We start from the raw sequence: 13,555 nt of genomic DNA, 5'->3' as shown, positions 1-13,555 counted from the left end.
TGACATTTGTTATCATCTCATCTGGGATTACAGATTATAACTCTCAACTGTATGCATCTGTTTTACAAATTTGTGCCATTGTTCAGAAATGTGTGGCTGGATAGGAAAACTCCATCAGTACAGCTAACATCTGCCCACAATACACATTCTCCTGGTTTTCAATGTTGGTGTTTTTTGTTTAAGTTTATTTCTTTGTTTTGAAGGGGGGGGGGGGCGGTGGGGGGAGGGGCAGAAGGAGAGAGGGAGAATTCCACTGTCAGGTGCAGGGCTCAAACTCACAAAAACCACGAGATCATGACCTGAGCTGAAATCAAGAGTCAGATGCTAAACTGACTGAGACACCCAGGCGCCCCTCTCCTGGTTTTGAATCTTAGTTCACAGCACAGGATAGTATTCAGAAAAGGGGTTTATCAACATAATACATTAGATGCTCGTAACTCACCTCGTGCCCCGTTGACTATGGCCTTCTTCCTGAATGGGAGGCATAAGGAATATCCCACCTGGTCCCTGATGTCCAATTACTCACAGATCATGAGAAGTAGTAATGTTTACCCTGATTCACATGCATCTACTGTGTCTGTTTATCAGTACAAAATAAATAAGAAAATTTCTGCTGGATAAAGAGAAACAGGCCAAATTGCCTGAAACTATTCTACTGGTAAACTAGGTCTGAAAATGCATTTGCTCACTTGGAAATTGCCTTTTCCCCCTCCAGTGGAAAGTAGTAAAGGTACTTAACATTAAGTATTTATAAGGTTTAGGTTTATATGGACTAATGTTCAGCTCTAAACAGGAAAGGGCAGATATCATTACCTAATCTTTTACAGCTACACACAATTCCATGAGGAATGCATTTTATGCTAATGAAAAGAGCAAAGTCTGAAGTCAAACCGGCTTGAATCACATCTCTGAGGATTACTAGTTGGTTAATCTTGGTAGATATGCTTCAGCTCTGTCATTCAAAAATTCTGATTTTATTGTAGCATTGCCATGAGGATTAAAAGACCTGTTGTTTTGTAAGCACTTCCCCGGTGTTAATTTGATTCTCTTATGTGGTATACGTAAGGTGTTAATAGGAACTCATAGCCACTATTGATGCTATCTCCTTACAACTTCCTCTGTGACAAAGAGAGTGGCTGGGAAAAAATATCCAACATTTTACATGCAATGGGAATCTTAAACAAAGAAAGATCAGGTTTAATTGTTTCCTCATCTGAAAATTCAAGATTTTAGACAGGCCCTGACTATCTCCAAGAATTATTGAGGATCATAGTTATGTGGCACCCTATCACTTTCAAAAATATTTTCAGAACAATCATGTCCATGTGGCATAAAAATGTGAGCACAGAACACTCTCTGAAGCATTATTGTTGACACAAAAGAAAGAACCACCAACTCAAAGGGCACTTGCCTTCTGGACTGTGATGTAATGTTTGTTTTTCCCCCAGAGGGATCATATGAACGCACTTTGTAAGTTACACAGTCATAAACTTGCAGTTGCCAAATTTCAACTAGACTTGGTGTGGTTATTCCATCCATGCACTTCTCATTGATCTGCCCCAAATCCAAGTTCACTGGTAGAATTTTAGATCTACTAAGTCCACTTATTCTTCCATGCTCTGAGCAAAGCCTTCTCTGCAAACTCAGAAGCGCAGACTAGAGCTATAGATTAGGTGAGGCGGTGCCATTTCCTCACCTTGGCCTTTGAAGGTGTTATTCTTAAGTCAGAAATAGCCATTATGCCCAGGGCCCAGATTTCTCTATGAAAGTAGTACTAAGCTGAGAGAAACTTTAGCTGAATTGCTATTCAGAAACCCAGGAGAATATTATCTTGTAAAGCCACAGATGTGCAAAAATTCCAACAGCTGCAATCATGCTAACCACATTGTATCTGAGGAAGTTTCATTAAAAGGAAAAGCTAAACAATTTATTACAATGCAATAAAATTACAGTAATTTAAAGATCCCTACATATTAGCTTATTAGGTTTTCAGTTGCTTTGTAAGATATCTCTTCCATAGCAGGGTCTCTGGATACTGTTCCTAAGACGTCTATAGTCTACCCTCTGATAAATTGGGTTTTCTCCTGGTGTGGTCTATACACTTGAAGTCTCAAGTGTCACTTTGATGTGAAGTATTAATTCCAGGCAGAGAGGCAATATAATATAGTAGTAAAGAATGGATTCTGGGGGCACCTGGGTGGCTCAGTCGGTTAAGTGTCTGACTCTTGATTTCGGCTCAAGTCATGATCTCGTGATTCCTGAGTTTGAGCCTCATGTTGGGCTCCACGTTGACAGTGCTTGGGATTCTCTCTCTATCCCTCCTTGTCTCTGCCCCTCCCTTACTCTCTCTCTCTGAAAATAAATAAATAAACTTAAAACAAAGAATGTGGATTTTGCATTTAGACTGCATGGTTATGAATCCTAGCTTTGTCACTAATTAGCTATGTGTGATTAAAGGGTACCACATCCTACATTTTGACAGACAGAGATATATAAAAACCTATTTTCTGTGCTTTAAAAAAGTGGTAAACAAGGTTTCCCACCAAAACATTCTTTTCTTTATAAACATTTTTTACAAAAGTAATTAAAATCATATATGTGTTGGGGCGCCTGGGTGGCTCATTCAGTTAAGTGTCTGACTTCATCTCAGGTCATGATTTCACAGTCTGTGAGTTCGAGCCCCGCGTCGGGCTCTGCGCTGACAGCTCAGAGCCTGGAGCCTGCTTCGGATTCTGTGTCTCCCTCTCTCTCTCTCTGCCCGTGCCCCGCTAGTACTATGTCCGTCTCTCAAAAATAAATAAAACATTAAAAAAAATTAAAAATAAATAAATAAATAAAATCATATATGTGTGTATGTATGTATGTATGTATGTATGTGTGTCTGTGTGTGTGTGTGTGTGTGTGTATTATGGATTAGCATATGGCTTCCTCCTCAAAAGAGATAAATACCTGCTATTCCCCAAAGTCATAGACAAGTCTAGAAAAGTTCCAGAAAGTTCTGGAAGGTATTGATAAGGAATGAAATAAATAGCTAATAATGCACATGTAATGATGCAACGGCTTATGTAAGTTTGGGTGTAGCTCACGTGAATAGGGCTGATGCAAGAGCAAACCAATAGATGGTGAGGCGCACCCAGAGCGCTCGGCCTCCCCAGTCAGAACATGGGGCTAGCCAGCCAAGCCATGATGAACATATATCCCCAACTGTCAGGGGTTTTGGTCTACCACATAGTGACCATGACCTCACCCCTGGTGAAGATTGGAGTAAAGACCTTGACAAGCAGAGCCCACCAGACCTGCTGGCTGGAATAAGTGGCAGCCAAGCCATTGAGAGACACTAGTCAGTCCCGAAACAGGTGGTGTGGGCCATCACCAGCTATCTCCTTTTGCTTTCTTGCAGTTGTTGCTTGGCTCATTGAGAGAAATAAATGAGTAAAAGTTGTTAAATGGTATTTGTTAAATAAATGGTCATTGTTAAATGATATTTGTGTGCAACTTCTCACAGGATTGCCTACTTCCTTCATATCATGTCTTTATTTTGATGTTGTTGCTCACAAGACATTGAGTAATCCAGGAAAGGTTATTTAACCTCTCTGTAAACCCACCAGCAAGGCAGGGATATAAAGCTTTGTTGTGAGAAGTAAATGAGTTAATATATGCCAAGTGCTTAGAACAGCTCCTGGCACATGACAAATGCTATGTAAATGTCAGCTCTTATTCAAAAAGATTAATGCACCCTTATGCTTATTGCTGCATTATTTACAATAGCCAAATTATGGAAGTAACCCACTTGGGTCCGTTGATAGATGAATGGATAAAGATGTGAGATGTGTGTATGTGTGTGTCACACACACACACACACACATACACACATATATATTATTCAGGCATAAAAAAGAATGAAATCTTGCCATTTGCAACAACATGGATGGATCTAGAGAGTATAACGCTAAATGAAATAAGCCAGTCAGAGAAAGACAAATACCAAATGATTTCATTCATATATGGAATTTAAGAAGCAAATCAAATGGACAAAAAGAGAGAGAGACCAGAAAACAGACTCTAGAGAGAACAAACTGATGGTTCACACTGAGGTGGGGGGATGGGTGAAATAGATGAAGGGGATTAAGAGTATGCTTATCGTGATGAGCACTGAGTAATGTATAGAATTGTTGAATCACTATATTGTACACCTGAAACATAACACTGTATGTTAATTACTCTAAAATAAAAAAAAAATAAAATGAAAGTCGGGGAAAGTTACAAGTGTCAGCTCCTATTATTATCAAGAACTGGGGAAGGCCTCTGGTAACAAACAGAATGTTAAAGTTTACCTGAGAGATGTGACCAGTTTTGCCTGCCCAATAACAAGCAGGTTTCTTCTCACCCAATGGCTTTGGTATCCAGCTTCTTGCACCTACTTCTTTTTTTGCTTTACAGTGTCTTAAAGGAAGGTCTAGTAAGCTTGGAAACTGAAAGGGCATCTTACATTTGGGGAAAGGCAAATACCATTCCTTTTGGCTGCAATCAGGCTTGGGGGAGGTGGAGACTGCAAAGGAGGGCACCTCAGGAAGGGAGTGTGCAGGTTTCTCCCTCAGAAGATTCTGCCCCGCTCCCTGTGCTGAGAAACCACTGTGGCTATTGTATGGGAGACCACCTCAAGAGAACCCAGCAGCTATGGTCCTGAGGTCACTGAGAAACAGAATGTTTGCAGAAGAAATCTCCCAGAGAAGATGAGCTCACCATAAATCCGCAAGCATGTGAGAAGGGCCAACAGTGTGAGAGGAAAAACAAACCCAGCGAATGAAAGGCCCTACACCAGAGAAAACAATAGAGGAATCCACAATTTATTTTCATATCCATATTTCTGCCTTGTGGTAAGCTGAATAATGGCACCGCAAAGATACCCATGTCCTAATCCCTGGAATCTGTGGGTTTAAGGTGGCAGATAGAATGAAGGCTGCTGATCAACTGACTTTAAAAGAGGGGATTTTCCCGGATTTTGTGGGTGGGCCTAATGTAATCACAGGAATTCCTAAAAGCGCAGAAGGGAGGCCTAAAAGATTTTTGGAAGCAATGTGAAAGAGAATCACCAGCCATTGCTGGCTTTGGAGACGAAGGAAGGGAGCCACAAGCCAAGGAATGTGGGCAGCCTCTAGAAGGTGCAAAGGGAAGGAAACCAACTCTCCTTTAGCGTCTCCAGAAAAGAATGCAGCCCTGCCTACATCTTAATTTGAGCCCAGCGAAGCCCGTGCCAGCCTTAAAGCCTGCAGAACTATAAAATAATACCCTCATGTTGCTTTAAGCTACTTGGTGTGTGATAATTTGGTACGGCAGCAAAAGAAACAATGGATTTGTTGCGAAATGGATTGATAGAAAGCACCCAGCCCACTTTTCTGCATGACGATAGGCTAATGTGGCATAGTTGCTGCCACTCAGTATTCCCAGAGGGCAATTATTCCCTATCATTTATTTTATTAGTTTATATCTAGCCGGCTTTACCCGGTTAAGGTCCTGGCCCAGAGACACAGGAGTGTTTTCTATGTGACACATGCCATATCAGGTGGATTACCAAGATGAATTAGACCTGGTCCTAAACGTTGAATGTTTATGGTCAAGTGGGGAAGATAGATTCATAAACAGATAACATCAGCACAATGCTGGGAGTGCTCCAACAGGTACATCCAGGGTACCCTGGGAACACAAAGCAGTGTGTAGCCCAGTCCTGGGTTTGCATGCAAGGAAGCAATAACTCCATGTCGTACTGAGATCCTAGCCCCAAATAGCACCATTATCACTGTCACTTACATAGTATCTGCTACATGTCATATATATGTATATATATGGCACATAATATTATATATATATGTCCTAAGTGCCTTGTCGACATTAATTCACTTAGTCTTTCCAATAACTCTATCAGATACCTATTGTTATTAAATGCATTGCACAGATGATAAAATGAGGAACTGAAAGTTTAGGTTGCTTGCCAAGGTCACATGACCATTAAGTGTGGAGCCACAGTTTGAGCCAAGGGATTTTGGCTCTGGTGTCTGGGCTTTTAATTTTTTTTTTAATGTTTACTTATTTTTGACAGAGAGAGAGAGACAGAGCATGAGCGGGGGAGGGGCAGAGAGAGAGGGAGACACAGAATCAGAAGCAGGCTCCAGGCTGAGCTGTCAGCACAGAGCCCGACGTGGGGCTTGAATTCACAGACCGTGAGGTCATGACCTGAGCCGAAGTCGGACGCTTAACCAACTGTGCCACCCAGGCGCCCCGACTGGTGTCTGGGCTTTTAGCCCCTGCCCTACACCCCCTTCTATGTTAACTAGTACCTTATATGAATGTCAGAACTGGAATTAATGGCTGCGCTCACAGTGAGACCCACATCTCCCCTGGAGATTTGTTTTGCCCTGATTTGCAGAGATACTAATTCTCTTCACAGGGGAAATAACTCCTCCCATAGCCCCAGTGTTTTTACTGGAAATGGCTTCTACTAAATGTGGTGCTTTAAGGAGGAATAGAAAGTAGCCAGACAGGTGGATAGAGGAAGAACAAGAGAATCCTTGCCCTCTTCTTTTCTCCATGTGTTTGTACTTCCTGGATGATTCCATCCGTACCCATGATGCTAATAACACTTGGCAGGTAGTCACTTTTTACTGAGACATTTAAAGTATGTCAGGTCAGTTTGAGTAATCCTTAAGTTCAACCAAAATGAATGAAGAAGATTATATATCACTATGCAGGTTAACCAAATTCTTCAATGCTGCATATCCACCCATCCCACCGTTCATCAAATATTTATTGAATACATACCAAGTGCCAGGCACAATCCCACATTCTGAAGATACAGAACAAAAGTTCTTGCTGTCGTGAAACTTATGTCTCTGCCTAAGAGAAACAGATAACAAATAGGTAAAATCTATGGTCTGTCAGGTGGTGATAAATAATGCTACAGAAAAAAAAAAAAAAGCTGGGAAAACCAGGGTGATGGAGATAAGCATTATAATTTACAATGTGGTATAAATAAATAAAATGTATGTAGGCCAGGTCTCATTGCATAAGGTAACATCTGAGCAAGGATGTGAATGAGGTTAAGGAACAAGCATGGGTATATTGGGGGGAAGAGAGTTCCAGGAGTAGGTGTAACAAATGCGAAGGCCCTGGGGCAGAAGATAGTTGGCACGTTCAAGGAACATCAAGGAAGTTCATGTGGTTGGAGCAGAGTGAATGAGGAGGGGAAAAGAAATAGGGTCAAAGAATAACAGAAAATCAGATTGCACAGGACTTTAAAGTCCATAGGTAAATTGAGGGGCCATTGAAGGGTTTTGAGCAGAAAAATGACATTATCTGATGCATTTTCTTAAAAACTTACTCCAGCTGCTGTATTGAAAACAGATTCTAGGAAGGAAGAAGCTATTAAAATATAAGAGATGATGATGACAAGAAAAAGGAAAGAATGACTCTCTGGAAGGAGAGAGTTGCCATTAGGCAGACGTACATGGGGATAGCTTAAGGAGAAGATCAGGATTTTGTTTTTAGATATGTTACATTTAAAATTACTGTTAGGCATTCAAATGTAGATAGTTGGGTATATGATCTAGAGTCCAGGGGAGAGATCAAAGTGAAAATGCAAATGGGGAGCCATCAAAATATAGACAATTTTTAAAACCATAAACCTAATGAGATCACCAAAAGAATCACTATAGCTAGAGAAGAAGTCTTAGGACTGATCCTTGAGACATTCCAATTCCACTGCTGGAAAGGAGCAGCCAAAGGGTAAGAGTAAAACTAGTAGATTGTAGACTTCTGGAAACCATTGAAGTGGTTCAGCATAGTGGGTTAAATTAAAGACCTCCAGTCTTCAGCTCTCTCTGTTTCCCGGCTCTTTACCATATGACATTGTAATATGACAGAACATATTTAAGCGTCCTTTGATTTGGGGCTCAAAGACACTATTTTCTTTGGCTGATAGGATTTAGGTGAAAAAGCCAGTGTCCGTTATGAGTCTAGACCTTACAGGTATCTTGTGTTTCCACTTGATTTCTTGCAGTCTGTCATCAACATGAGATTAGAAGCATGGCCTAGTGAGTTCGCTGGTCCAAGAAAGACCTGAGCCCATCCTGCTGCCTGGAGCCCAGCCCCTGTTGAGAAGACCCCTCATGTGACCCACAGATGAATGGGCAAAGTAAATGTTTTTAACTACTGAGTTTGGGGGTGATTTGTTACACTGCACTATTGTAGCTGTGTAGCAAGGATAACAAGGAAATGGTCGGCAAACTGTGTCAAATATGGCTGATAGGACAAATAAGATCAGAACTGAGAATTGACCATCAGATAGAACTCCACAGAGGTTGCTGGTGTCCCTGAAGAAAGTTTTATTGAAGTGGTGTGGTGATAGCTTGAATGGAGTAAATTCAGAGAAGTGTTGGGAAAGAGGGATTGAAGAAAAACAGTAGAGACAATTCTTAAAATACACTTTGGGTGCAAAGGGAAGGGGAGGAATAAAATGGCACCTGGAAGGAGTGATGTCAAGAGAGGGCTTTTTTAATGAATGTACTTTAATTTTCTATCTTCGTTTCCTCCCTTATCATATTTTTATTAATGAATAGATGGTAATTATATCATTTTCATAGGATACATTTGCAAATATTTTCAGATCTTTCGTTAAAGTAGTTGAAATAGGATTGCAACTTATCCTACCCAATTTCAAATATTTGGATATCATATTTGCCAGCATCCTCCTTTTTAATAATAGCTCCATTGAGATACACTTCACATACATACAATTCATTTGTATGTGTACACCATTTCAAGTATACACATCAGTGGTTTTTAGTATATAGTATATTCAGCATTGTGTAACCATCACCAAAATCAATTTTAGAACATTTGCAGTACCCCAAAAAGAAACTTTGTACCCATTATCAGTCACTTAGAAGAGGGGTTTTTAATGTGGGAAAAATAATGTATATTTTTCTGCTGATGAGAAGAATCCAGTAGAGAGGGAAATTCATGACACAGGAGCTACAGAGAGAATTGCTGGGGCAAAGCGTCCTGAAATAGATAAAAAGGATGAGCTCTGGAGGGCAATTACTGACACACAGATTAGGTACGGTTTAAGGAGATGTGTGTGGGTGCCAGGTTGACGTGGGTAGCTTTACATGTCAACTTTGACGAAGCTATCCACCCAGTTACTGGATCAGACAATGATCTAGTATTGCTATGAAGATATTTTGCAGGTGTTGTTAGCATCTGTAATCAGGTGACTTTAAAGGAGATTTTCTTCCATTTTGCGGGTGATTCTCACCTAAATAGCTAAAAGACTTCTAAAACAGGGTGCCTCAGTTGGTTAAGCATCCAACTCTGGATCTCAGCTCAGGTTTTGATCTCAGGGTCGTAAATTCAAGCCCTACGTTAGGCTCCACGCTGGGCATGGAGCCTACTTAAAAAAAAAAAAAGAAAAGTCTTCTAACCAAGTTCAAGCTGGGTGAGGGGGCAGTTTTAACTTACAAATTCCATATTTTATTATTTTACTATTCTGTTCCTGTATACTATGAAAAGGAGACTATTCTTCTTTTAATTATACCCTAAAAAGATGTGATTGTTTATTTTCTTAACATTCTATTAATAAATAAAAGGAAAAGTTCTTAGAATATTATCCCTTTTGCACATTTGTACCCCTATAATCTACAGGGGGAGGGCTATTTAATCTAATCTGTCCTTTTATTTTTGAGAAGGTAAAACCTACGTCTTACCCAGAACAGATTTCTCTATTATTACTGCCACCTTGACTGCACTGTTTACTCCAAGCTTTTCCAATTTGTCTACCAGCCTCAATACTAGATGGTATTCCACAGTGGATGAGTTTGCTTCCCTCTGCACCTTCCTGACCTTCAGACTATTCAAACTATACAGGCAAAGCTGACTTTGAGTAGGGATAATTATGGGTATCACAGAGAAGTGGGCCATTCTTGCTACCTAATGTCACAGGAAGGACAAACTGGGCTCTCTTCAGTTTCCTGCTGTGCCCTCCAGACCCTGGGTCTGGCTCCCTGCTCAGGAAGGAAATGAGTGGTAGTGGAACCTAGTATCTTGGGAGATCAGCAGGTCTCTGCCCTCGTATATCCTGGAAACTATCATGCTGACCTAAACTTCTGCATGACAAATAATGAGCTCTTTCTCTAGCAATAAAATTTTATCTCTTCATTCAAATTGTTCTACCAAAATATATGCTAAATTAAAGCATGTGTGATCAGAACCGTTGCTACAATGGGGCTTCTCTCTCTGACAAGAGATTCTGTAAGGGGCCTTAAAGGTAAATGTTTCAAGTCCTTTCTTTCATCTCTTTTTTGACTATTCTGCATCTACATCTCTATACCCTTTTACAGTTAAGGCTAAAGACCTCAAGATGATTTGGTCTTCTCATTTGAGTTCTGGGGTTGGTAATCAGTCTATGGGAGATATCCTGTAATGCACTCAGATTCTAAAGAATCCAACATAAGCAGAACTGGTGTGCAGCCAATAAGCAGAAGTAAGGCTGCATGAATTGTTGTTGACTGGCATCTGATTGGTTGGTAGTTGGGCCATACAGGTTGTTAAATATTTTGAATATTGTCCCTGCATATGGGTCCTCATATGTAGAAGGTTGCACATGAATACAACTCTACTGTTTTGAAAGCTCCATGGAATCACATATTTGATAATAATAGTTCTGTGATTTTGCACAACATTGAAAATGCCACAGACTTTTGATAAATACCCATCAGCTAGTCAGGTGCAGTGTGTATTCATGAGGTACCATCATTGATTCCCAAGATCTCATTAAACATGATGAGTACTGGGGAGCCTGGTTGGCTCAGTCGGTTAAGCGTCCGACTTCGGCTCAGGTCATGATCTCGCGGTCCGTGAGTTCGAGCCCCGCGTCAGGCTCTGTGCTGGCAGCTCAGAGCCTGGAGCCTGTTTCAGATTCTGTGTCTCCCTCTCTCTGACCCTCCCCCGTTCATGCTCTGTCTCTCTCTGTCTCAAAAATAAATAAATGTTAAAAAAAATTTTTTTTTAAATAAATAAAAAAAAAAAAACATGATGGGTACTATTAATAGCATTATACTCATCAATGGTGCTGCCCCCTGTGTGCCCAGAGCCCCCGTGCTTCTAGAGCCAGATAGAAGGCAGTGCTCCGTATCACACTCTGTCAACAGAGTGCCCAGAATCCTACCATGGTCTTCCTTGGGAGAACTCCGTGCCACCCCAAGGGCACCCAAGGAGAAGTGCTTATGAACATCAGTGATCCATATCTTTATAGAGTGTCACCTCAGCATCTAACTTGGACAGAATATTTGAACATCAGCTGGTAGTTACAGCACTGTCATTTGGATTTATATCAAGTGTACTTATACTTCGTAAAGGGATCTGTTCCATTATCACAGATTTGTTTTATTGGGTTCCCTTTCTAGTTTTTCAGAAAAAAAAAAAAGCAAAGAGAATGGATAGAATGTGACTAATGTGGGTAATTATCAGTAATTATCTTTACAGTTCTCACCAATACAGTACTCTCGAATTCATTTTATCATTTTTCCTTTGGCTTTCTGGGAAACAAATCTCTTTGGAAATTTGAATGTATTGAAAATCTTTAGACTTGAACCAACCCTTTCTAAAGAGCAAGGGCATCATTATGGCTTTTTCTCAAGCACAGAAAGAGGTGCTCAACTTTAATTATACAAAGCTTTTATTGATTTGGCTGACTTAATATCTTAGGCCTTGATTAACATTGGAAACTTATAATCATCACAATTCAGACTTGGGGAGATGGAAGAGAGCCAAAGAGGTTAGCTACCAAGGCTGGCCAGCTTTAGAAGAAGAGGATGCTCCCAGGGACAGAGACACGCACTAAGACAGGGAGCTCAGTGGCTCTTGGTAGCAATTGAGAGTACGCAGGGTGCTTATTGATCATGTAAAATCAAAACAGATGTAAGGGGTGCCTAGTGGCTCAGTTGGTTAAGTGTCCATCTCTTGATTTTGGCTCAGGTCATGATTTCACAGTTTGTGGAGTTGAGCCCTGCACAGTGCTCTGCACTGTGCACGCGGAACATGCTTGGAATTCTCTCTCCCTCTCTTTCGGTCCCTCCTCTGCTTGCAGTCTCTCTCTCTGAAAAGAAATAAACATAAAAAAAAAAAGATGTAAATACTTAGCTGTAAATACAAGAACTTCTTTCAAAGGCACACTGCGATAACATAATCAGAATGGTAATGATGCATTCATTTACCAGGTGCTACTAAAGTCCTTCTCAGTGTCCCAAACAAATGTAGCCTATGGAGCCTCCGCGGAACCCACTTACAACCTCCTACCCTCAGTTTGTCTGACTGGAAAGTCTGGGTTCTCCTTATTTTAGTTCCTATTTTACTTTCCTTAGAATGCCTGGCTTCTAGATTGCCATGGATATTCAGATATTATTGAATCAGCCACAAAGATTCTTCCCACTGTGATTTGTTACAAGTCCACGCCACGGGAAACAAGTGTAAGACGATAGTTAAACAAACAAACAAACAAACAAACAAAACAAAACCTTGCAGACAACCACATCTTGCTATTATTTCCTTTTGTAACATAAGATTCTTGGCCTTACCCATCTGTGACAATGAAATAGGGTCACATATTTATACCCAAACGTACACCCTTTTGCTTGCAAAATGATGATGAAGTCCAGGCTTTTCCTAGGTTTCCCCTCTCCAAATACCCTCTAGGACTCCCAGGGTTGCTTATGCTTTTTTAAAAAAAAATTTTATTTATTTTTGAGAACACAATCAGGGGAGGGACAGAGAGGGGGGACAGAGGGTCTGAACTGGTTTCTGCACTGACAGGACCGAGCCAGATGTGGGGCTTGAACTCATGAACCGAGAGATCATAACCTAAGCCAAAGTCAGATGCTCAAATGAGTGAGCCATCCAGGCATCCCTGCTTATGCCTTTTGATGAATCAGTCCTTCCTGCCTGCTGCTGCCTGCTGGAAGAGTAAGATCTCGGAAATGTTAAGATCTGACTCCACTGTCCTTTGATGTTGAGAAGTCCTGGTCTGTTTGCATTGGATGTTTCCAGCTCTGTGGCCCTGCCGAAGTCACTAAACCTGCTGCAGCCAAGGCCTGGCAGTCCTACAAAGATGGTCCCTGATTAGGAATCACCACCTGCTGATGGGCTTGAGCATAATTATTTAATTTAGAAAATCAAATAGGAAAATATATAAGGATGTTAACAGAAACTATGTCAGCTGTCTTCCCTCTTGACATATTTCTATACTAATATTCTCAAAAGCAGTCATTAGAGCAGCAAGAGACAAATGTCATAAGGATCTTTACAGTCTTGATGGCTTTGTTCCATTCATGGCAAAGCTTTTCTCAATAAAATAGAAATTAAAATATACACTGGAAAGACATGTTATAACTGAAAATAATTTTAGGCATGGCATTGCCCTAAACTTCTAGTTTCACAGCCGAGAAAATAGTTAACTTGTCATGTCATATAGCTATGGTCCACATCTTGACCCCAGATATGAAGATAC

The 13,555-nt window shown here is 40.7% G+C and overlaps 1 long non-coding RNA gene across 1 annotated transcript in view; it reads left to right on the top strand.

Moving 5' to 3' along the window:
* The window catches only part of LOC122217457, a 73,693-nt gene that overhangs the window by 1,497 nt on the left and 58,641 nt on the right, over positions 1–13,555 (top strand). The window contains exon 2 of the long non-coding RNA XR_006201513.1: positions 8,054–8,188. This is a non-coding gene — a long non-coding RNA (uncharacterized LOC122217457). The remainder of the gene's footprint in view (positions 1–8,053; positions 8,189–13,555) is intronic.

The sequence above is a fragment of the Panthera leo genome, chromosome B1 (genome assembly GCF_018350215.1).
Source record: "Panthera leo isolate Ple1 chromosome B1, P.leo_Ple1_pat1.1, whole genome shotgun sequence".
Taxonomy (NCBI): Eukaryota; Metazoa; Chordata; class Mammalia; order Carnivora; family Felidae; genus Panthera; species Panthera leo.
The sequence above is the reverse complement of the archived record's forward strand: the minus strand, read 5'-3'. Positions and strand labels throughout refer to the sequence as shown.